Below are 22282 nucleotides of genomic sequence, written 5' to 3' on the forward strand. Positions count from 1 at the left end.
TGTCAAAGTGTTCTCTTTTAAAGCAGTGTAATAGAATAGCAAAAGTTTGAAATAAACTAAATCCTAAATAAAAAGATATAGGTTGCAAAGTCTGGATTCTAAAAAAGCGCTGTTTTTAAATTGCAAGGACAATTCAATTCAGGGCACAAGACCAACTATTTGTTGGCTATAACAGTCAAAGGTTAGGGAAATCTGGCTCAAAGTAAGCCATATCAAGATAGATCGTTCTGGCCGTCTGAGTGTTACAACATAGCTAAAGCTCCAGGTTTTATGGGGATTTATTTTTGCACCATTTCTATCTGTATTTAGCCATATTTATTTTTGATATATTCATCCACATGTATTTTTTGCTATGTAAAAAAATAAGTTGCAAGTCTGATTGTTCCACATTTATTTGCATGCAAAAAAACAAATTTGCACTTGATGCCCATAATGGCAAGCTCCTATAGCTGCGTTCTTGCTCAAGAGGTAAAGGGCTGCATATCTAAAGCCATTTTAACAACTTAAAAATAAGTTCAATTCCTTTTTCACCTTTCTGTTATGTTAATTTGCTCATTCATTGACCAGCAATGCATGTTTGAAAACTTAAAGACCCAACCAAGAGACCTGCATTAATGTTTTTATCTATTTTTTTTAAAATAAATACTGAAAGGAAAAAGAGTGATTTCCATCTGTATTTATGTGTGATCAGTAAAAACAGAAAATAAAGGAGCCTTAAATATAGCTAGTAGAGGTATTCCCGAGGTATTTAGCGCTCACTCTACCAGATGAAGGACGGTGTCTTCCGCGCTCCGTAGAGGAGCCCCAACTCTGGACATATGCCAAGCAGCGACATGGTCCTCCCTTCCTACTTAGGCCAAACACTATTGTTTTGACACTATCAGGCCAGGATGCCTGTTTCGGCAGAGCAGTGTTACAGAATGTCTTTAGATGAGACTGCAATGGGATTTTAGTCTCTTGTTTTTTTCCTTCCTCCTATAAAGTGGTACTGCTATCAAAGTCTATCTAAGATGCAGAATCTTTTGTAGGATCCGATCCATTAGAAGAACAAATTACTTACCTTTGGTAATGTTACTCCCACGGATTCCTCATTGCTCTCCCATCCTTCGCCTTGTAAGTCTCTCCTTCATGTCATTTCTGGCTATAATAAATGGAATGATTAATCCTTAAATACTAAACAAAATTCCCCAATGCTGCTGAGCATGGGGAATAAATTAGATAAGAGCTCACGGGGCATGGTGGAGCGATTTGTACTGACGTCACATCTGGTCTCGATGCCGAGTGATTCTGATGAGCCTTTATGCTGCACAGCGGGGTGGTGAAACATTTCCAAAATCTGCTGCCGCAGGAGAATATATCTTGGATGAGGAATACGTGAGAGGAACATCATCAGAAAGAACATTATCAGAGGTAAGTAGTTTGTTAACCACTTTGACTGCTTTAGTAATCAAAAAAAGAACTATTACAATGTAATGAACTATTTACAACCTTTAAAAAAGCCAAAAGCAAGCAGTATTCTTGCTTTCATTCACATTTTCAAGCTCTCCATCTGCTTTCACTTGAGTTGTTGATCATTCAATGGAAGGCCTAACCAAACATAACAGGCGAGTCTCCAGGCACAGGGCAACTTAAGTACCATCCCTACAACATCAATAAGGTGGGATGGGCTTGCTGCACGGAAGGATGTCTAACTACATTTCTTTAAACATTACTTTATTCTCTCATGAGGTGGAGTAGCTCCGATCTTTACTGGGTGGGTACCTGCTTCTGCCATTCCTATGCAGGCCTACTCCTTCTTTGAATGCCTGGTCTGCAGTCTCTCTCTCTCTCCTGGCAGCTCTCTGACTCTGGCCACCATCTACAGACCACCCGGCCAGGTTGCCCACTTCCTCACATAGTGGGCTGACGTCCCCTCTTCTCTCCTTGCCTCTACCTCTCAACTTCTCCTCCTCTGGGACCTCGACATCCACCTAGATGCCTCTAATCCCTCCTCTAGGCTCTTCCGCAACCTCTGCAATGCTGTCTGTCTCTCCATCCTACCCTCTGGTCCTACACACACTGTTCTCATCTTCTCAGACATCCCCCTCTCTAACCCTCTCACAGCTCCTCGCTTGGCAGACCATGTTCTGCTTTCCTCTCACTTGAAACTCTGTCCCTCTGGCAAAGCCCACCCCAGCAGCCACCTACCTTACAGTCATTCGACCCTTGAAGCGTGTGTCAGGGGATGCCTTTGCCTCTACTTTCTCTGCTCCTCCTACTCCTATGGCTGACTCACACTCTTGACACAGCCCTCTGTAACCTGCATCTTTCTATCACCAACACATTGGACATTCTCACCCCTGTCGTGAGAATCCATCTGAAGCCTGCCTCCAAGTGCAACTCTTGGTATGACTGACCTCGCCACCCTGAAATGCAAGTGCAGGGTGGCTGACGGGAAGTCGAGGGCTGCGGGTGCATACTCTGACAAACTGGCATGCCGCCTGCTCCAAAGGCAATACAAGACACTGTCCTGTCCAAGAAGAGAGTCCACATCCAAGCCTGCATCGTTGCGGCCTCTAACAACACGGCCAAACTCTTTAAAATCTGCAAGGGGCTGGCCAGTCCTTCTGCAGTCCCTAACTCTCCTGTTCCCTCCCAAGCCCTCTGTACGGCCCTGGCTTCACACTTCACCACTAAAACTCAGGATACCCTGTCCTCGCTCTCCTCTCCCACTGTCGGCGCCCCTCTGGCCGCCTCTCGCTCCACTCCTAACACCTGATGATGTTTCTAGACAAGTCCAATCTATGAAAGTGTCGTCCAAACAGGTGCTCCCTAGAAACATCAAGGACCACATTGAAACCCTTGATATGATATGACGGGTTATTTATAACACGCTCAATACCCAGAGGTTTCTAAGCGCGGACCCGGTTCGAACCTGTTTTGCTCCGTGTTGTCTTGCTTCCAAGGTGAGCATGTTGCTGCTGAGCTATCCTCCCTTGCTCCAGCCTTGGCCGATTTCTGCAATCACTCTTTCGCCACCTCCTCAAGCAATCCCTTGTGCACCCCCTCCTCAAAAAGCCTTCTGCCGATCCTACCTTCCTGTCAAATTATCGCCCGATCTCAATCACTCCTTTACTGGGTAAACTCCTGGAAAATCTGGCCATCTCCCAGCTTACTCTCCACACTGAATATGTTGGTTGTCTCCATGACCATCAGTCTGGCTTCAGAGAAGCCAGATGCATGGAAACTGCTCTCCTGAACACCTGTGATGATCTGCTCTCTAATCTTGACTCCAGCCTTCCTTCTGTCCTCATCCTCCTTGACCGTTCCTCTGCTTTCGACAGTCAATCACGCCATTGTGATCAGTTCACTCAGTGAGAACCTGGGCATCACAGATCAGGCCCTGGAGTGGTTGACCTCCTTACTCCTGAACCAATCCCTCCCAACTTGGGTCCTTTCTCTCCACCACCTCAATCTCCACATGTGGTGTTCCCCAGGGCTGTACCCTCTCACCTTGTCTCTTCAATATCTATTTGGCCCCTTTGGCCCACCTTCTCCTCTAACTTTCAGTGTTATAACAGCTCTCTTCAGGCTCCCCTCAGTGTCCTCTCTTCCTCATTCCTGACTGTCCCTGATTCAGGATTGGTGCGCCTCCAACGATCTCTGCCTTAATGTGTCAGTAAGACTGAGATCCTTCTCATTCTAACCCCTGCTCCTGCTTTCCCTCGCTCACTCTGGCCACTCTCCTTGGTCCCTCTTCCTTTGCCTTCCTGTGAGGCAAAAAACCTTGGCGTCATCTTCGACTCCACTCTCTCCTTCTCTCCTCACATCGCAGACCTTGCCAAGAAGGCCCACTACCAGCTGCACCTCTTCAGAGGAATTCTTCCTTTTCTCACATTAACCCAGAAGCTCACTGTCCCCAGAGCCCTGGTGCTCTCTCAGATGGACTATTGCAACAGCCTCTTTCTTAATCTGCCTTCCTCTGCGCTCTGCCACTAATCAGATTTATCCTTGACCTCATGCCTAGGAACCGTATCTCTCCAGCCCTGAAATCTCACCAGTGGCTGCAAGGATCAAATTCAAGACCCTCTTTATTGCCCACAAGGCTTTGTGGGGCCGGGCCCCGCACTACAACCAACTCTATTCCAAAATACCTTCCTTCTCCAGCATGGGGTCTGGCATGGATTCACATGCTCATGAATATTCCCCGTCGTCAGGCTGGGAATCCTCGGTAAAAGAAAAAAATGTCACTTTCACTTTAAAACTGTATTTCTCCTCTAAATCAAGTACAGGCCTCTGGGTCATACTGCCCCCATCCAATGACAGTTCTCCACCGAAGCCCTGCCTCTGACAGCCATCTTCAGATTTTTACTGCACGCTTCAGTGTTGGGAGTCCTCGAGTTGCTCTCCAGGCTTTTTTGTACTTTTATTCCATGTTTTTCTCAGAAAATGTCTATTTTTGTTTCATCGGAACCTGTGTGCTCCTATATTCATCGGCCGGCAACAGAGATCCGTTGTCGGTGAAGTTGCGTGCCCCTCAAGGGCAGTTATTCGTCAAAGTTTCTGGAAGGCCATTTTGGCCCTACTTTGTTCCCTCTGACCATGACGAAGGAGAAAAAAGAGGGAAAGACACTTTTCAGGCCCTGCACCCTGTTAAGAAAGATTTCCATTCATGTGTATTTTTCCCTCCATTTGTGTACCCCCCAACTTTTTTACTTCTTATAGTCTGACTTTGCCAGGGGAGCCCAGCCTTCTGCTGCACTCCTCTGGACTTTCGCTCACTTTTTATGGGGAAACTGACATGCCCTTAAAACAGTCAGTACTGGGAGACTTTGTTTCCCCTTAGTCCTTTCCCAATGTTGCAACTTTTCTGCAACATGTAACAAGTGTACAATATACCTTACACTACAGTACACTTGGGTCTCTTAGTCATTTCCAAAGACCCTAGATACTCTCGAAGGATTTTTTAGGAGATGTGCAGATGTGTCGCGGACAGGGCTGGTGGCAGCTTATCTTTTCATGTAATTTTCCTGCCAGGTAAACCGTGATTACCGCTTTTGGCACGAACGGGTGACCTGGCTGCAAAATGGCCATGCCACAAGGTTCTTTGTCGTGTCCTTTGGCCATCTTGCCCCTTCGCCTTCCCCAGGTCAGTCCTTATTTGGACATGCATTTCCCCGCAAAACGCCAAGCTTTCGCAGGCTTCTGCATGCCTTGTGTGTGTGCCTCCAGGATGTGGGCTAGGGTGTCTGTCCCCAATACACATCCTGGGTGCCAGAGAGTCGGGTCCTGTGAATGCCTGGGACCACTGTGGTCTGTGATTGGTCCACTTATGGTATTGTTAAGGATTTCAATCAGGCGACCCGCACACCTTGGTCTCGGCCTAGTTTGTAGCACCTAACTGAGGTGCTTTTCTCCTTATTTATGTGGATTCAATTTTGGGATGGTACACCACTCATATCACACCCCCTTTTCAAATACCCTGGGTCACGATGGACCATGAACCAGGCTGGTTGGTAAAATACAATATTTATTTCAAAAAATAAATCATACGTTTTAATATGGGGCAGCAATCACCAATGGGGTGATAATAACAATAGGAATGTAAGCAATGCACTTAGTTTAACCTTCTATTGACACACATACAAAACACCAGGGAATAAAAGCACTTTCTGATTTTAGGAAAGATAGCACTCCAGTTAGGATTTCCCCCTGCAATGTTCCCTCAACCCACAAATAATCAATTCTGAATGGATATGAAGAAACAGCAGGTAATCAGGATTAAGAAGCTGAAAACGGAATTCAAATCCGACCTTCCCTCCCCAAATAAGCGTGAAAAACGGATTTGAAACCCTTGCAATGTTAAAAATGACACTCGGAAATGGATGAATAAAATAATTAATGTGTGTAAAAACTTTGAAGCAGATACAATTCTTCACTAAAGCAACAATGTAAAGGTACAAACCATTGCAAGCAATGGATTAGCCAGAGCATACAGTTCAAAAATTGGGTGGACGATTTAAAACAGTTTGCAATCAATATGACAAGTTGGAAACTTTACAAATATTTGTTTTCCGTGTAAATTTACTAAAACAGTTTCTTTGAAAAACGGGTGAAATATTGCAAATCGCAATGCAGTTATTTGGTAGGGAGATAGATATATCACAGGTATATTATAGAAGTGACATTAATTCTCTAGCTCGTAAATTGAGTGAGTTATGCAACGTCTAGAAAGGTGCACTTTGAGTCAAATGAAGGCACGAAAATAGGAAAGGAAATCAGTTGTGGCAAGAACAGTTTTACTTTACACTAGAGTATTCCGGCTAGGCCACCAAAGAGAGACACAGTAAGCTCCAGGGTTGATTCACAAATTCAACCGTCTCGCCCCAGCGCCCACCCTGGCGGAACCAGTCCGATCACTCGAAATAGGATTAATGGTTTAGGATTTCGCAAGACAAAATTATTAAACAGATGGCGCTAACACTAGAAATCAATGGCAGGGTTGTAAGAATTATTCTGACAGTTTTACAAGTTATAAGGATAGGATGACTTAGTGAGTGGTATAAGGACCAAGACAAGATAGGCTATGGGTTTAGATGGGGTGGCAATAGCTGGGAATGGGATCAGCACTGCTTGGGTTTTGCAGTGGCCCAGGAGTAGGATCAGCAATGCTTGGCCTTGTAGTTGGAGTCTGGATCTGGAAGATGACGGGAACAGGAACGCAGCGCGGGAAATCAGGAAGAGTGTCTGTGTCCAGAGTCTTGTCAGGGACCCTTATTTATAGTGCATAATGACATCAAAGTATAGACTGGGCAGGGTTAACTAAGCACGCCCCTAAACTACTTGGATTGAACAGGGGTGCTTATATCCGCCTTGCTCCCAACGGGTTGGATTTCCAAGGGAATTTTTGTTTGTTTGTTTATTTATAATGCGCTCCAGACCCAGAGGTATCATTGCACAGCAGATACAAGACAATGCAAAGCTTAGTTACAAAGGGTCAAAAGTGTGAAAACATTATTTACAAAACAGGGTATACAGCTAATTTACATGTGTTACAGGGATTACGTACAACGTTATGGTTACCTCCACAGGGTAACATATGGTGAGTCATGAAATGCAGTACATTTCTTGCAATGGCAGAATAAACAAATATTACAAGTGTTGTAGACAAAGTACATCGAGTAGAGGTTACAAGCTTAGGATGGGCGTTGTTAGTTACAATTCAGTTGTATGTTTGTATGTATCAATCTGAATGATGTCAGATTTATGAGGTGAGCTTTACAATGTCCAAAAACTGCCACATTTACTTTACTTAAAATCCGATTTTTCCAAAAACATACATTTACACCATTGCAATCTCTTGGCAAATTATATACACAGGTTGCATATTTTGTGCATCATATATCCGTCCAATCCTCCAGTCTTTGGGACCTTGTTTCGCCCTTCTGACACATTTAGGTAATTTTGAGCATGAAAGATTTGGCCTAAAATTCCCTAACTTTATACACAGATGTGCATTCTCCCAAGGGATATATGTACAAAAATGTATGTTTATCCTCAATAATTTGCCCTTTCTGCCCCCAAGGTGTCATTGAGTTCTATCATGTCTCTAAAGAAAACACACAAAAATTACTTTTAAACTGCAACATTTTTACAATTTTTTGAAAGTCTTGCTGCACAGATAGGAGTCTTTAAAGTTTATTCCTGAAATAGTCTTTGTGAACAAATGTCAGTTTCTTTTGTCCCTGGGTAATTTTGTTTTCTTTAACTTCAACTGCTGCAAACTGTCATTTACTTCAGAGCATGGTGGGGGTTTCTCCCTTGATTGAAATTATATTGCCCCTTCACACATCCGGCTTCCTTCCCTGGGAGCTTCATTGTCAGGGTCCCAGCAGAGACGAAAGTCTGCTCCACCCCGTAATTATCTGGGGGCTGTCAGTATCTGCTGAGAGCCCTCCTTTTGATGCCATCCCTTCAAGCAGAAAACCTGTTTTTCAACTTGCAACTCCAGCCACCATTGTTTTAACCTTTAATTTCTGATCCTAGATCCAGAATTAAAGCAAGCCGTTTGCATAAAATAACCCATGTTATATAGTCTCACCAGCAACCAAACGCCTTCATATTGCCAAAGACTGGCAGGCTTTCATTCCCCAGTGTACTGTTCCAACACACAGGCATTTGTTTTTCTTTAGTTTGCAAAAGCCCATTTATTTTCACGTGGTGCCGCTGGCCTTCCTTCTTAAATTCAACTTTTCACTGTCTGCAGCTATAGTTATTCTCTTGAAATGCTGGAGTTGGTCTGAAGCAAGCATGGCTCAGCTAGTTAGTCTCTCTCTGAACAGCTGAGTTTTGGATACTTTTGCAAGGAAAATGACTGTTCCCGTGTGAGTAAAAGGAAGGTTCCTGGCTGATTCTTTTAGATTTTTGTTTTTTAGTTGGTTTGACTGGGCTTGTCAATTCAGAATCGTGCCTGGTTTTTCTGAGGCACAGTGAAACACACAGGGCTTGGTAGGGCTTATTAATCGGTGGCTTTATGGAACAGAGGGAATTAGCGTCCCAGCAGCATTTTATTTATGGTGAAAAAGGGTTTCTTTTCAATGGATATTTTGGCTTTTCCAGCAAAGCACCGCTGCTTTTTCCACTTTCTTCCTTTTGATCATGTGGGAACCCACTGGCAATCTCCTTTAATGTGCCCCTTGGTTCCATTTTGCCCGATGTGTGCTTGGCAGGACGGTGCAGCCATTTTTGTTGTTGCAAAACAGTTTTGAGCCATGGCGCTCACAGGAGCCAGCGCAACCCTTTTGTGGTTGTTTCTGCGCAAATGCTTAGTGATGTGGAGTAATGCCGTTGAGTGGGTCAATATATCCCACAGTATGCCTGTATGTGAGCAGATCTCCCATTGGGTCCTCTTCGTTTTGGCACGAAGGAAATTCTGGATAAGAGAAGCCCCCAATCACCCATACTGTGTCGATCTCTGGAGTTCTCACTGAATGAAGGATAGGATCAAAGTATCCTGAAGCTAAGAAGCAGAGTCGAGGAACCGCTGGTGACCCGCTGGAAGGTTTCGCACCCTGAGCCCGCTGTCGTCCCGTAGGACCCCTCTGCATCTGGTCGTCCTAGAAGGTCTGCGAAGATGCTTTGACCCATTGGAATAGTGGGACCAACTATTCTCGCCACCTTCATCAAACCCTGCAAGTAAGCTTTCTCGGAAGTGTCCCTGGGCCAACCAGTGGGCTGACCAGCTTACACAGGACCTTTGCTCTGTCTCCGCACCCATTTCGAGGAAGCTCTCGAAACTTGGAATATCGCTAGCTCTATGTTCACGGCACCCTCACACTGAGTTTCGTACACTTGGCGTTCCCAGGTCTGAAGTGAGACGAGTGCGCCAGAACCGGAGCATACGCGGTTACTGTGTCACCCAGCTGTGGTGACGACCTTTGCAGGTGCGCTGCATTTGTGCCCCTCTTGCCCCTCGAGCCTACTGCAGTGAAACTGGCCTGATCATCACCAGGAGCGGAGAAATCACCACTGTCCCGTTTGGGAATCATCGCTGTATCTTCGTCGCTGAGAGTCGCCAAATTGCTGCAGTTGAACCTGCAACCGAAGTGGACTCGCCTGCCGAAGTTTGGTCCAGAGTGCGCCGGGGGTCGGTGAGTAATCGCAACCCTAGCCGGTGGCCCCTAGCGTCTCCATCCATTTTTATGCACGAAGGGCCCCTGAGGCCTCTCTCCTTTCCACTGCTAGTGGGAACTAGCAAAATATTCCCAACTTTTGGAATCGACTCTGCCCTCAAGAGGAAGAGGAAGTCCTCCATTCCGGCCAATTTATGGGACAAATCAGAGAAATGGAGGCCGGAGGAAGAGAAAGCGGCCTCACAGCAGGCTCAACAGGCGCAGGCTGAAGACTCAGTTGACCACTTTGCAGTAACGACCCGACGAGGGTGGTCCCTATAGTGCAGAGAGTATTCCTGCCTCCCAGGCGCAACATGACTGCTGTAGCAGCAGCAAAGGAAACATTGGAAGTTCTATGGTCCGTGGTACAAGACCAACACTACTAGTTCAAGGCCCTACCTTTCGGCTTAAAGTCGGCCCCAAGGGTGTTCATAAAATGCCTGGCCCCGGTGGCGGCCCACCTGCGTCTGCAGGGCGTTCACGCTGTTCCTTGGCGCCAGACTCAACACAGTGGCTTGCCTGGCATTTCCATTGGAGGAGAGGCTAGCAGCCATTCAAGGGAAGGTACAACGGCTGTTGTCGGCAAAGTTCTGGGTCCTCAAGTCTTTCTGACTGTCTGAGAGGCAAGGTGGTGAGGATCTTCACGTCCAACACCACTACCATGTTCTACATCAGGAAGCAAGGGGGCACTTCATCTCCAGTACTCTCCAAGGTGGCATTGGACCATCGGACAGGGGATGTTCCTTGTCCCGTTCTACCTGGCAAGCATCAAGAACACCATCGCCGACTCCCTCACCAGGGAGCTGCGCTCTTGCCACGAGTGGGAACTTAATCAGGATCAGGTGGACCGTCTGTACGTCAAATGGGGCAGACCCCAGATCGATCTTTTTGCCATAGCAGCAAACTCAAAATACCAGAGGTTTGCCAGCAGATTCCACCAACCGAGGAGCTTGGGGAACGCGTTCTCCTTCCCGTTGAAGGTCTAATTCTGTACGCCTTTCCCCATTTCCTCTGCTGCTACGTGTGATCAACACACTCAGACAGTGTTGGTGCAAGATGATACTCATCGCCCCGGCGTGGCCGAGGCAGATTTGGTATCTGGACCTACTCAGCCTGTCAGTGTTGCATCCAGTCAAGTTACAGGTACTTCCGGATCTGCTCACGAGGGAGGGAGGGAGGCGCAATCCTTCATCATGACCAAGGATCTCTGAACCTGAAGGAATGGCTCTTGCAGCCTTCGAGTTTGGAGATGATGAGCATGGAAACTCAACGTGGTCCTGACAAGACTCATGGGGGAACCTTTGGAACCTATGCATCAAGCCACACAAGTTTCTCTTGTGGAAGACGGCATTCCTTATGGCCATCACCTCAGCCAGGCGTGTGGGTGAGATCCAGGACCTATCCTGCAAGCACCCGTATCTGACTTTCCATGAATCATGGGTGTTACTACACCCCACTTTCATGCCGAAGGTTCTGTCTGAATTGGGGGCGTGGCTTGGACGGCCATGTAAAGGGTCACACTCTGGAGGAGCTCCGTTGATCCTGTCTTGATCCTGGTGGAAAGGTGCATCCACGGGGGCCGGCCGACACTGGAAATCGATGCCCAGGTGTGGGAATACCACCACCACACCCGCTGAAAGTTTGGGATGTCTGGGAGGCCCGGAAACCGAAATAAATGCGATCGACCGGGATGAGCCCTGCGTAGGCGGACAAGACAAAATGGAGGCGACACTTTAAGAACTTCGAAGGCCGAGAAGACATCGTCGCGATCACGGGCGCAGGACCTATGGGTACCAGTACACGACGAGCACCGCCTGAGACGCACGGTGGTCCGGTGAGCTGGAGGGCCGAACAGGTGCAGCTGTGACGACGAGACCGTGGGCCCGAGAGCTGGTGTGTTTTGGGAGAGTTGGGCGCCCCATGGTATGGTGAGCCAGGCTCCGCGCCCGCACTGAGTGGCGTGATCCCCCTTCGGCGCCTGGCGGGACGGGCCCCTGCCCGACTCATACAACAGTATGACCACGAGAGGGGTGAGACCCAAGGCCAAACAGCCCACGATGGAGGCTTACGCCAAATCCCCCTCTGAGGCGGAAGGAGGCAAGAACAAAGAGACCCCCGTGGCGGTCGCAGAGTCGCTGGGCACGATACAAGAGGTGCTGGCGGCGATTGCAGACCTAAAAGTGACATGGGAGACCAAGTTGGGCCTTGCCATGAAAGAACTGCAGGAAGGCCTAGACCTCAAGATCGGTGCCGTCCAGGAGGAGGTAAACCTGCTAAGACAGGATGTGAGGGCGATCTCGGAGCGCACGGGGACCACTGAGAAGGAGATGGCCACGAACACGGCAGACTGCGCTGCCCATAAGAGGGAGCTCCACGCCCTTGTGCAGCGGGTGGGCAACCTGGAGGACACAGCGGAGCAGGCGGAGGGACGCGCCAGACGCAACAATATTCGTATTGTGGGCCTACCTGAAGGAACGGAAGGATCAGACCCCACGGAATTTGTGGAATCCATGCTTCTGCAGGAGATCACCGGCGGGGTGCTGACCCAGGGGTTTGCAGTCGAGAGGGCGCATAGGGCGCCCTAACCAGGAGGCCGCCTCCTGGGGTCCCCCCGCGGCCGGTGATCGCAAAAATTCTGAACTACCGAGATCGCGAAAAGATTCTTGAATTCTTTCGAAAAGGGGGAACGATTGACAGAGGATCGGCCAGGATCACGGCCTACCCCGACTACACGTTACAAGTACAGCGGAGTCGGATGAACTTCGGGTCGGTCAAAAGGAGACTGAGAGAAGCTGGCCATCGCTATATGCTGCTCTACCCGGCCAAACTGAAAGTTTTTTACAGAAACAGATCCCTGTTCTTCGAAACACCGACTGAAGCAATGGACTGGCTGGACACGCTGGGCAGTCCTCAGGAACCGGGCATCCAGACGGAGACTACGGAAGATAAGTAGCTTACGGCTGTGTCGCCTAGGGCAATAGGGCCGAGTCATTGGGACTTGAATATAGTCATTTATACGGCGCGTGGTGCCTGTGATGTGGTTTTGACTGGCTGGCCCATTGGGCGTGCCTACCTTTGGTTACATGGTTAGGAGCTCCGGGAGGCTTCCTCTGACCCCAGTAGTAGCATATCTAGTTAGTTAGGTCGCTGTTAGATCAGCGACGCCCCGCGGGGTCCTACTCCTGGTATAAGGGATAAGACCAGACACGGGTGGGCCTGAGATCCAGGGATGGAGCTGGGCTTTGGTTGGGGTGGGAGGGGTTGTTTGCTGTGGTGTGTAGTTGGGAAACAGGGAAGGGGGTTGGGGATTAAGGAGGGGAGAGCCGGCGGAGTGTTGGACATAGGGAGCATTGTAAGGAGGGAGGGGTTGAGTACAGACCGAACTGATGGCATCGGATAATCTTCGCATAGCTACCTGGAATGTCCGAGGCCTCAATAGCTACCTCAAGCAGAACAAGGTAATGCTATACCTGAAAAGGATGCGGATAGATATAGCCCTGCTACAAGAGACCCACCTCACTAGGGAGAAATTGGAGGTGGTCAAGAGAAAGTGGAAGGGCAAGGTGATGGGCGCCACGTACTCGGCGTACGCTAGGGGGGTTATCACCTGGGTGGCACCACACGTGCCGTTCCGGGTGCTTGACTCGATAGTTGACCCGGAGGGCAGAATGGTGGCGGTGACAGGGCTCCTGGAAAACAGGGAAGTGCACATCCTCAATCTGTATGCCCCCAATCATGACACAGCAGCCTACTTTAGATCCCTCTATGGTAAACTTGGCCCCCTGGTAGGGGGTGCGATGGTGTGGGGGGGGGGGACTTCAACTGTGTCTTGGATCCCAGAATTGACCGGTCCGCTGATACAAAAGGCAAAATGTCACCGGCGGCCAAGGCGCTCGGGACATTGCTGGGAGACCTGGGACTGGTAGATGTGTGGAGGAAACTCCACCCCACAGATAGACAGTATTCGCACTATGCGGCACCATATGACTCATACACGAGATTGGATTACGTGTTTGGGACTGCCGAGATAGCGGGAGAAATAGTGGGGGCAGAATACAAAGCCCGAGTATTATCAGACCATTCGCCCCTGGTGGTAGAGTGGCGGCACCAACCCCCTAGGCCTCGGGTGCCTACATGGAGGCTTCGGTCGGAGGCACTGCAGGATGAGGGATTCCGGGAGGACTTGAGGGTTGCCATCGGGGAATACTTTGAGATAAACACGGGTAGCGTGCGCTCTGTGGGAACCCTGTGGGAGGCCTTTAAGGTAGTGGTGCGTGGAGAGGCTATCTCTAAGTCCAAAGGGCTTCAGGGGGGTATCGAGAGGGAGCTCCAGGACACCGAAAGGGAACTGGAGGGCCTAGCTCGTCTCGAAAACACCACTCATGAGGACAAGACTAAGGCGAGGGACCTTCAGGTAGCGTGCAGTGCTCTATGGGATCGATTATGCAGATTGAACCATAAGAAATATACCGAGAGGCTGCACGCTGGGGGCGACAAGCCAGGCAGACTGTTGGCTTGGCTGTACAAGAGCGAGACCCCCCGGGTGGTTATTCATGAGATCTGTGGTGAGGACGGTTGTCTTCGCAACACCCAGGACGGTGTGAACGAGGAATTCCTCAGGTTCTACAAACGTTTGTATGAAGACACTGGGGAAGACAGGAGTCAGGACATCCTGAACACACTCGAAGACATTGGTCTGCCCACCCTAGATAACCTGGAGCGGGAAGAATTGGACGCCCCTATCACTTCAGATGAGCTGGAGGTGGTGATTCGGGGCCTTCCCACGTGTAAAGCGCCTGGATCGGACGGATTGCCTAGTGAGTTTTACAAGGTATACGTGCAGGAGCTGCTCCAGCCACTGCTGGCCATGTTTAACGAGGCATACGAGCAGGGAGAACTTCCGTTGTCCCTCCGTGAGGCCATGATTGTCCCATTACTGAAACCAGGTAAGCCGGCTGCTGAGTGTGGATCTTATAGACCTCTGTCCATGCTTAACCAGGACAGCAAAATACTCACGGCGGTGCTGGCCAATAGGTTGAAGAAGGTGATCGGCAGGCTGATCCACTCGGACCAAACGGGATATGTCCCAGGCAGGAATATCACTGACAACCATAGGAGGCTGCACCATGTTATCGACCATACTAAGGAAGACATGGGCGAGATGGCGATAGTGTCGCTGGATGCGGTCAAGGCCTTCGATTCAGTGAGATGGCCTTGGCTAAAAGCGGCCCTGCAGGGATACGGCATGGGTCCTGGGTATATCAGATGGGTCCAGTTGTTATATAGCAGCCCGGTGGCGAGGGTCAAGACAGGAGCCACAGTCTCGGATGCCTGGCAACTCAGCAGGGGGACCAGGCAGGGATGCCCTTGGTCACCCATGTTATATATACTCGCGCTGGAGCCGCTGGCGATATGCCTGCGGCAACAATACAAAGAGGTGGGCATTAGCACTACCAGCGGCAGTCACTTAATATCCCTGTATGCGGATGACATGTTGCTTTACTTGCGTTATCCGGAGGAAAACCTGCAGTATGTACTGGAGGTACTGGATCATTACGCTGTCCTCTCGGGCATATCAGTGAACCCCAAGAAGTCTGGCTTGTTCCCTCTGGGCGGGTACAGGGATGTCCCGCTGGAGAGGCTGCCTGTGTTGTCAATACCATGGCGGACCGACACGTTCAGGTACTTGGGGGTAAATATCTACCACCAGATTGAGGCGGTACACAAGCACAACACAGAGAGAGCCATAGGGGGGGTCAGGAACAGCATGGCATTCTGGTCTAGATTGCCCCTGTCCATGATGGGGAGGGCGGCCTTGCTTAAAATGGTGGTCCTTCCCAGACTCTTGCACTTCTTCGTGAACGTCCCGTATTTGATCCCCAAGAGCCTATTTGTGCGACTTCATAGTATGTGTAGGGGCTTCGTGTGGGGTAACTCCAGGAATAGGGTGGCCCTGTGGAAGCTCCAGAACCCGTGCGAGAAGGGGGGTATAGGCCTGCCCAACTTTGAACTATATTATCTGGCGGGGCAGCTGTTGTATGTGGCCAGGTGGTTGTCTGATGAAGATTCGGCGGACTCTAGGTTGCTGCGGGAGGACATGGCCCCATACTTCCTAAAAGAGGTGGTGTGGCTACAACGGAACAAACTGACGGGAAGAGGGTGGCTTTTGAGTTTGGGATCGGAGGTCTGGCACAGAACGTGGAAATTGATGGGGGTTTCGGAACCGCTCTCACAGCAGGCCCCGTTGGTGGCACTGTGCGGAAACGACCCCCAACTGTTTCAGTCTGTCCGTAGATATTGGGAGCCGGTGGGCCTGGCCACGCTCGGGGACATATGGCAGGAAGGGGAGGCGTTGGATTTCCAAAAGTTTCAGGATGAGACGGGGGTGCACAGAGGCCAATATATCACCTATGCCAGGCTTGTGAAACGAGTAAGAGAGAGATGGCCGGAGACGGCACTGGCAGATGACCCCGATGCCTCCCTTGAAACTATGTATGATGTCTCAGAGGGCGGGCATGAAATATCACGGATATACGAACTCCTTAGAGCGAAGGCTGGGAAAGAGTTGCTCCAACTGAGGCATGAATGGGAGGAGGAGATGGGAGGACTTATGACAGAGGGTCAGTGGGAGAGGGTCCTGAGGTATCATAAAAAGGTGTCCCGAAATGCACGGCTCCAACAACTCCAGCTGTACATCACTCACAGGGCCTACTTGACTCCCCAGAAGATCGCAAGATTTGGAGGCTCGATCATTCAAAAATGCCCCAGGTGTGGGGAGGTGGATGCAGGGTTGCTACATATGTTTTGGGCCTGCCCGGAAGTGTGCAGATTTTGGGAGGAGGTTAAGATGAAGCTCGCAGGTGGGGGAGTGGTGTTGGACGTGGGATCGGCTTGGTCGTGTATGCTTGGGATCTTCCCCAGGCCCAGACACTCTAGGCACTTGAGCAAGATGAGGGACCTGGCCTATGTTCTGGCCAAACGCAGGATTGCCATGAACTGGAAAGCGGCCAGCAGGCCGAGAGTGGAACTATGGTGGGCGGACCTCGTGAGGTGGGCGGAGGCGGAATCCGTGGTGTGGTTTGAAGCGGTCACTAGAGGGGGCGAGGAGGAGATGGGGCCCTTGCTGGCCTGGCGACAATTGGTGGCCTCTATGACCAACCCACAACAGGGTTTGGATGCATCTGAGAATTCGGATGATGGGCATACGGACAATGCTCCACCCGACGGTGCCCTGACTGATGATACAATGGAGCCGGCTCTGGCTTGATGGGGGGTGGGGGGAGTTTTTTTGTATTTTCGTATTTTCTGTGTTTTTGTTATGTAATATGCATATTGTGTTGTGTGCTGTTTGGTTTTTTTTAAAATATAAAATCAATAAAAATATTTAAAAAAAAAAAAAAAAAGGTTCTGTCAGAATTCCACCTCAACAAGCCTTTGGTGTTGCCCGTTTTCTTCCCGAACCCTTGGTTGTTGGCGGAGAGGGTCTTGCATTCGCTGGACATTGCTCGTGCCTTCAAGGTCTATGTGGCACGCACAAAGAGGTTTCAGAAGACTTCTCAATTGTTTGTGAACTTTGAACCTCCTTGTCCAAGGCTTCCATCTCAAGATGGCTCTCTGACTGCATCATGCACTGTCATCGGCTGGCTTTACCGGTCTCTGCCGGGCTGTCCAAGAGCCTACTCCACCAGAGCAATCGCTGAGACAACGGCATTCCTTTCGGGTGTTCCCCTGCTTGACATCTGCAGGGCTACAATGTGGAGGTCCATGCACACCTTCTCAAAGTTTTAATGCGTTGACAGGGAGCCCAGAGTTGGCCAGGCATTGCAACGCAACCTGATCGCTTGAGGTGAGTCTGATCCAGGGGTAAATATTAATTGCTTCTGTTGAGCCTTGCCACCTCCTGAGGTTGTGTAATGTGTACTGCTGTGTATTAGTTATTCATTACCATGTGAATCCATGCCAGATCCATGCTGGAGAACAATAGTTACAAGTACATAACTTAAACCTTCTCTGGCCCTTCGCTCAGCTACCTGTGACTCTCTGAGGGTCAGACGCTTCTCCAGACAGAGAGTGGGGGGTAGATCTCTCTCCTCTGCAAGTGCCTCCCTCTAGAAAGGCCTCCCTGCCCCTCTCAAAATTGAGCCGGATTGCCTGAAGTTTTGGGAACAGCTCAAGACCTTCCTTTTCTCCTCTGCTTTCTCTCTCTCTCCCTCCCTTGCTGACCTACATTTCTGCTACGACAACTGGTTGCTGGGCTACCCTCAGAGTGTCACTGAGTACCGGGCTCCTTCATGATCAGTCTACCCTGCACTGCCTCTGGGCCTGCCCCGCTTTTAGGGGGATGTAACTGGAACTCCTACAGACCTCTGCCTCCTTGCACTTACCCAGAGACGTGCTGCCCTGCCCGCACTTACTCAGAGCTATGCTGCCCTGATTGCACTTCCCTTTTCCCTTCCCCCGCACCTGCAGATCTGAATGACAGAAGGCCTAGTAAGATCATTTGTCTTCCCCCTCCCTTGTCTTGTTGCACCTAGAAACACTTGTGTACAGACGCGTTATAAATGACATGACATATATCATTGGTGAGGCTAGTTTATTGTGATATCTGTGTGGGCATCTCATGATTTTAAGATGGTTACAGTAATGGTTAAATTAAATAACTTATTTTTGTGATGCATTCATAATCTTCCATAGTGTTAGTGACCAAGCAGCATGTACCTGAAAGGAAATAAACCAGATCCTGGAGCATAACTGGTCCTGCTCTTGTCTCGGTTCTGGTATCTCCCTTCAACCTGTAGTGGCTCATCAATGTGTGGACCTGGAGCTTGTAGTGGGGCCAACTCATTGCAGCTGTTTGCCGACAATTTGTTCAGCATTGGTATGAGGGGCAAGCCCCCATGCCCTCCTAAGCCCCACCAACCCTTCCCCTTAAATATAAAAAAATATATATATTCTCTGACCCTGCACCCCACATAAAAATTAAATTATGCAAAAAGAATTGGCAAAAGGATGTGAAATAAATGCTGCCGCGAGTTGGGCTGGTACGGAATGTGCAACTACTTTAAAGGCCAGGAGCTCTGTTGCCATCACTCTTTTGGAGCAGTGATTACCCGTGTGAAAGCTTTCTATCAAAAGCAACTATCTGAAGCTCAACCAGCAGCTATCTATTTTTTAAAATTCTTTGCTTCAAAATCTCCTGTACTTTTCCTTTGCGCTTGACATCTAAGCTGGATAAAAAGTTGATCGGTAGATGTGGTAGATCCGGTCGCACTTCCTCCGGACTCTTAGTTGTTTCGTAGTACCGGAATGCAAACTGGCATATTCTTTGCCCAGCAGGATTTCTTTTTTTTAAAGCTTTCGGTGTGCATGTCTAGAGGCAGGCTCTTTTCACCCCTTTCCCCAAACACAGTTGTTTTCTTTTACTGTTTGATATCTTTTTTGACACTCAAATTTCTCACTAGCCCTCTACATGTTTCTCCCTGTTGGCCCTTTGTTTCTCCTATCAAGATGTGTAACTCCTGTCATTGGCAGTTTTTCGAGACCAGTCAGCATGTTCTGTCTCTTCAGCGCCCTGATCAACCTGGGCAGAACTGTGCACGTTGCCATCCTTTCTTGATTTAGCTCTGTACAACAAGCTTTTGCGATGGGTCTCGATTTTTGTATTTTCGGTGCCTATTATGTGCTAGAACTTTGTTGCTAGAAGAAAGGATTTTCCTGTGAATACTCCCATTATTTTTACAGACCTGTGGACTGTGATCTTGTTCTTTCCAGACAGTACCTCGCAGCAATTGATTTATTGAGATTTGCACAGAGTGCTAAGGTCATTATCGTAGGTTGAAAGTAATGAAGGGTAGGAGATGTAACCACAGATGGGAAGTAAGGGTAGAAGTAATTTTGTTTCATGGTAGGGTGTAGTAACATCACCGTAAATGCCAGAAGGTGAAATTGGTCATACAGTAAACTTTTACTCTAGTGATTTGTTTCAGGGGTTCCGCTTTTAGTGCTTTCCTGACTTTGAGTTTGGTTGTTCCTTGTTCCTCCCTATGTACAGATCGTGATCTACATAATATTAGAGGTGACTGTGAGTTTCGCAGAATTTTAAGTTATTTGCACTTGTCCATTGGAAGCCAGTTCAGAAACTTCAGTCCCAGAGTTGAGATGGTGCTGGTCGTTTAAAGCAAAGATGAAGCTCGCTGCCCTCTTTTAGAATGACACAAGTTTGAGGCCCAGATACAGGCCCTTGCAATAATCTCAAGATGAAGTATAACCTCACATTCCGCGCTCACGTTCAGATAGAATATGAAACCAGTTATATCAAAATTCGCCAAATGGCTTGGTTTATTTGGAAGTTTATAAGCAGATATGTTCACCTCACATAACTTGCAAACAGTCTAAGTAGTCTCATTTAGATACACTCGAAAAATGTGGTCCAAGAGTATAAGTTTGTTGGATTCACAAATTTGCTTACTCACAAGAAATTATATATTTACATGTTATACGCAGGAGTGATTAAATAGTCCTTGAATGGCAACTACAAAAAAGTTTGGGTTTTTTAGTTGAACCTTTGGTTAACACACAAAAGAAATTGGATAATCATTGATCTGACTCAAAAGCTGCTGATTGAACATGTAATATGAAATCACAAATCTGCCTGCTCCAAAGATACACAATTTAGCTTAGCAAGCCGCTAACACGTGTTTCAACCCACTAGGGTCGTCATCAGGGCGCGAGAATGATGCTGTAACACTAAAACATTTCATGCCATTGTGATATAATCATGCATTAAGCAGTTTATCAATAGTACATGACCAAAAATGAAATGTATTCCGAATTCGTATGCACATCGGGGAGGAAAAAGAGGGGTGGGGGGAAAGCAAGAAGGGAAAAGTTGTTTAGTCCACGTTATGTGTATCCACAAAAGTACATTATGCTGTAATAACGCCTCAATCTACTTTGGAACGGACTTATCTTGTGGAATGATTCAAATACTCCATGATGTACAATTTGACTCTAGAGTAATTAGCTCATTGGAAACGCTGAGGCGTAGATGTGAGTTCTATGCATGTATTTGCTTTCAAAATGTACAAACTTAAACACTTCGAATATCGGAATCGGAATTTCACCCATACCCCAGAGATCATTAGCCATCTTGACTTAAAACCTGTGGTAAATACCTGCGTAAGTATGCGGATGAAAGAAGATTAAATAGCGGACAACTTGAAAGAACGTCCCCCTGAAACCAGAGTATGATTCCTTGATAAGAATCACAAATACCTGAAAAGTAGATAGAGAATAAAGTAAATATAAGAATGCGTAACCGTTGTGTCAATTTAATGCACTGTCACGTTATTTATACATGACGACGACTGAGTGCAGGTGTGGTTTGTACATTACAAAAAGCACCAGTTGGTAATGGCTTACCTGCCTGGTGGCAGAGATTAGTTGAAATCGCATGCGAAAAAAACTCCCACTGGACACTGAGCTAGCTATAGATCAACCGATCACTGGTGAAGAAATTATTGAAGCCATTAAGGCAATGTCGTCTGGGAAAGCACCTGGCTCGGATGGGCTGGAGGCTGAATTCTATAAGGAATTCCGGTCAGAATTAGTACCAATACTATTAAAAACGTGGGAGGAAGCATTGGAAAGGGGTGTCCTGCCCCAGACGATGAGAGAAGCTATAATTACGGTTTTGCCGAAACCCCGGTGGCCTCCCCAGGACATGTCATCATACAGACCCCGGTCCCTGATCAATGCCGATGCTAAGATATTTGCGAAGGTGCTGGTAAACGGATTGCTGCCCAGCGTGCCGACCATGGTACATCCTGACCAATGCGGGTTTATCCCCACAAGATCCACTGCCCTGAATCTCTGAAGACTCTTCGGGGTCATGGCACAAATAAACCCTGAAAAACATGCTGTAGCTATCTCACTTGATGCCGAAAAGGCCTTTGATTCGGTCTCCTGCATTTGGCATAGGACCTAACTTTATTAAGTACGTTAAGCTACTATATACGGCTCCAGGAGCCAGAGTCCTGACTAACCGTACCCTCTCCGGGCTGTTTTTGTTAGGGAGGGGTACTAGACAGGGTTGCCCCTTTTCACCCATTCTTTTTGCCCTGACCATCGAACCTATGGCGGCATCGGTTAGACTGAAACACGTATATAAGGGGATAAAAATGAAGGGCTCCACTCGATTGATTTCGTTATACACAGACGATACACTTTTGTATATTCGTGAACCTGATGTGAACCTAACCCCTATCATGGCAGATATTCAAGATTTTACTGAATATTCGGGATCTAAAGTAAACAATTTAAAATCCGAAATATTTCTACTGACCCCGGCCACTAAATGCCCACTGACAACCTGTGGACTTAAGTGGTCACCTGACCAAATTCGATATCTTGGGGTGTTAATCTCTAGGGATGCACAAACACTGTACTTCGACAATCACGAAGGTGCCCTCCGATCGCTTAATGTCAAATTTCAGATTTGGGATCAAATGCCCATCTCCATGTACAAAAGGGTCGCTATCCTTAAAATGATTGTTCTTCCTAAACTACTTTACTTTTTTGTAAATATACCCATATGGCCGGACAGAGCATTTTTTGTGAGCCTGCGCTCTATG

This window comes from Ambystoma mexicanum, chromosome 1p (assembly GCF_040938575.1).
Source record: "Ambystoma mexicanum isolate Mex_15411 chromosome 1p, UKY_AmexF1_1, whole genome shotgun sequence".
NCBI classification, from domain to species: domain Eukaryota; kingdom Metazoa; phylum Chordata; class Amphibia; order Caudata; family Ambystomatidae; genus Ambystoma; species Ambystoma mexicanum.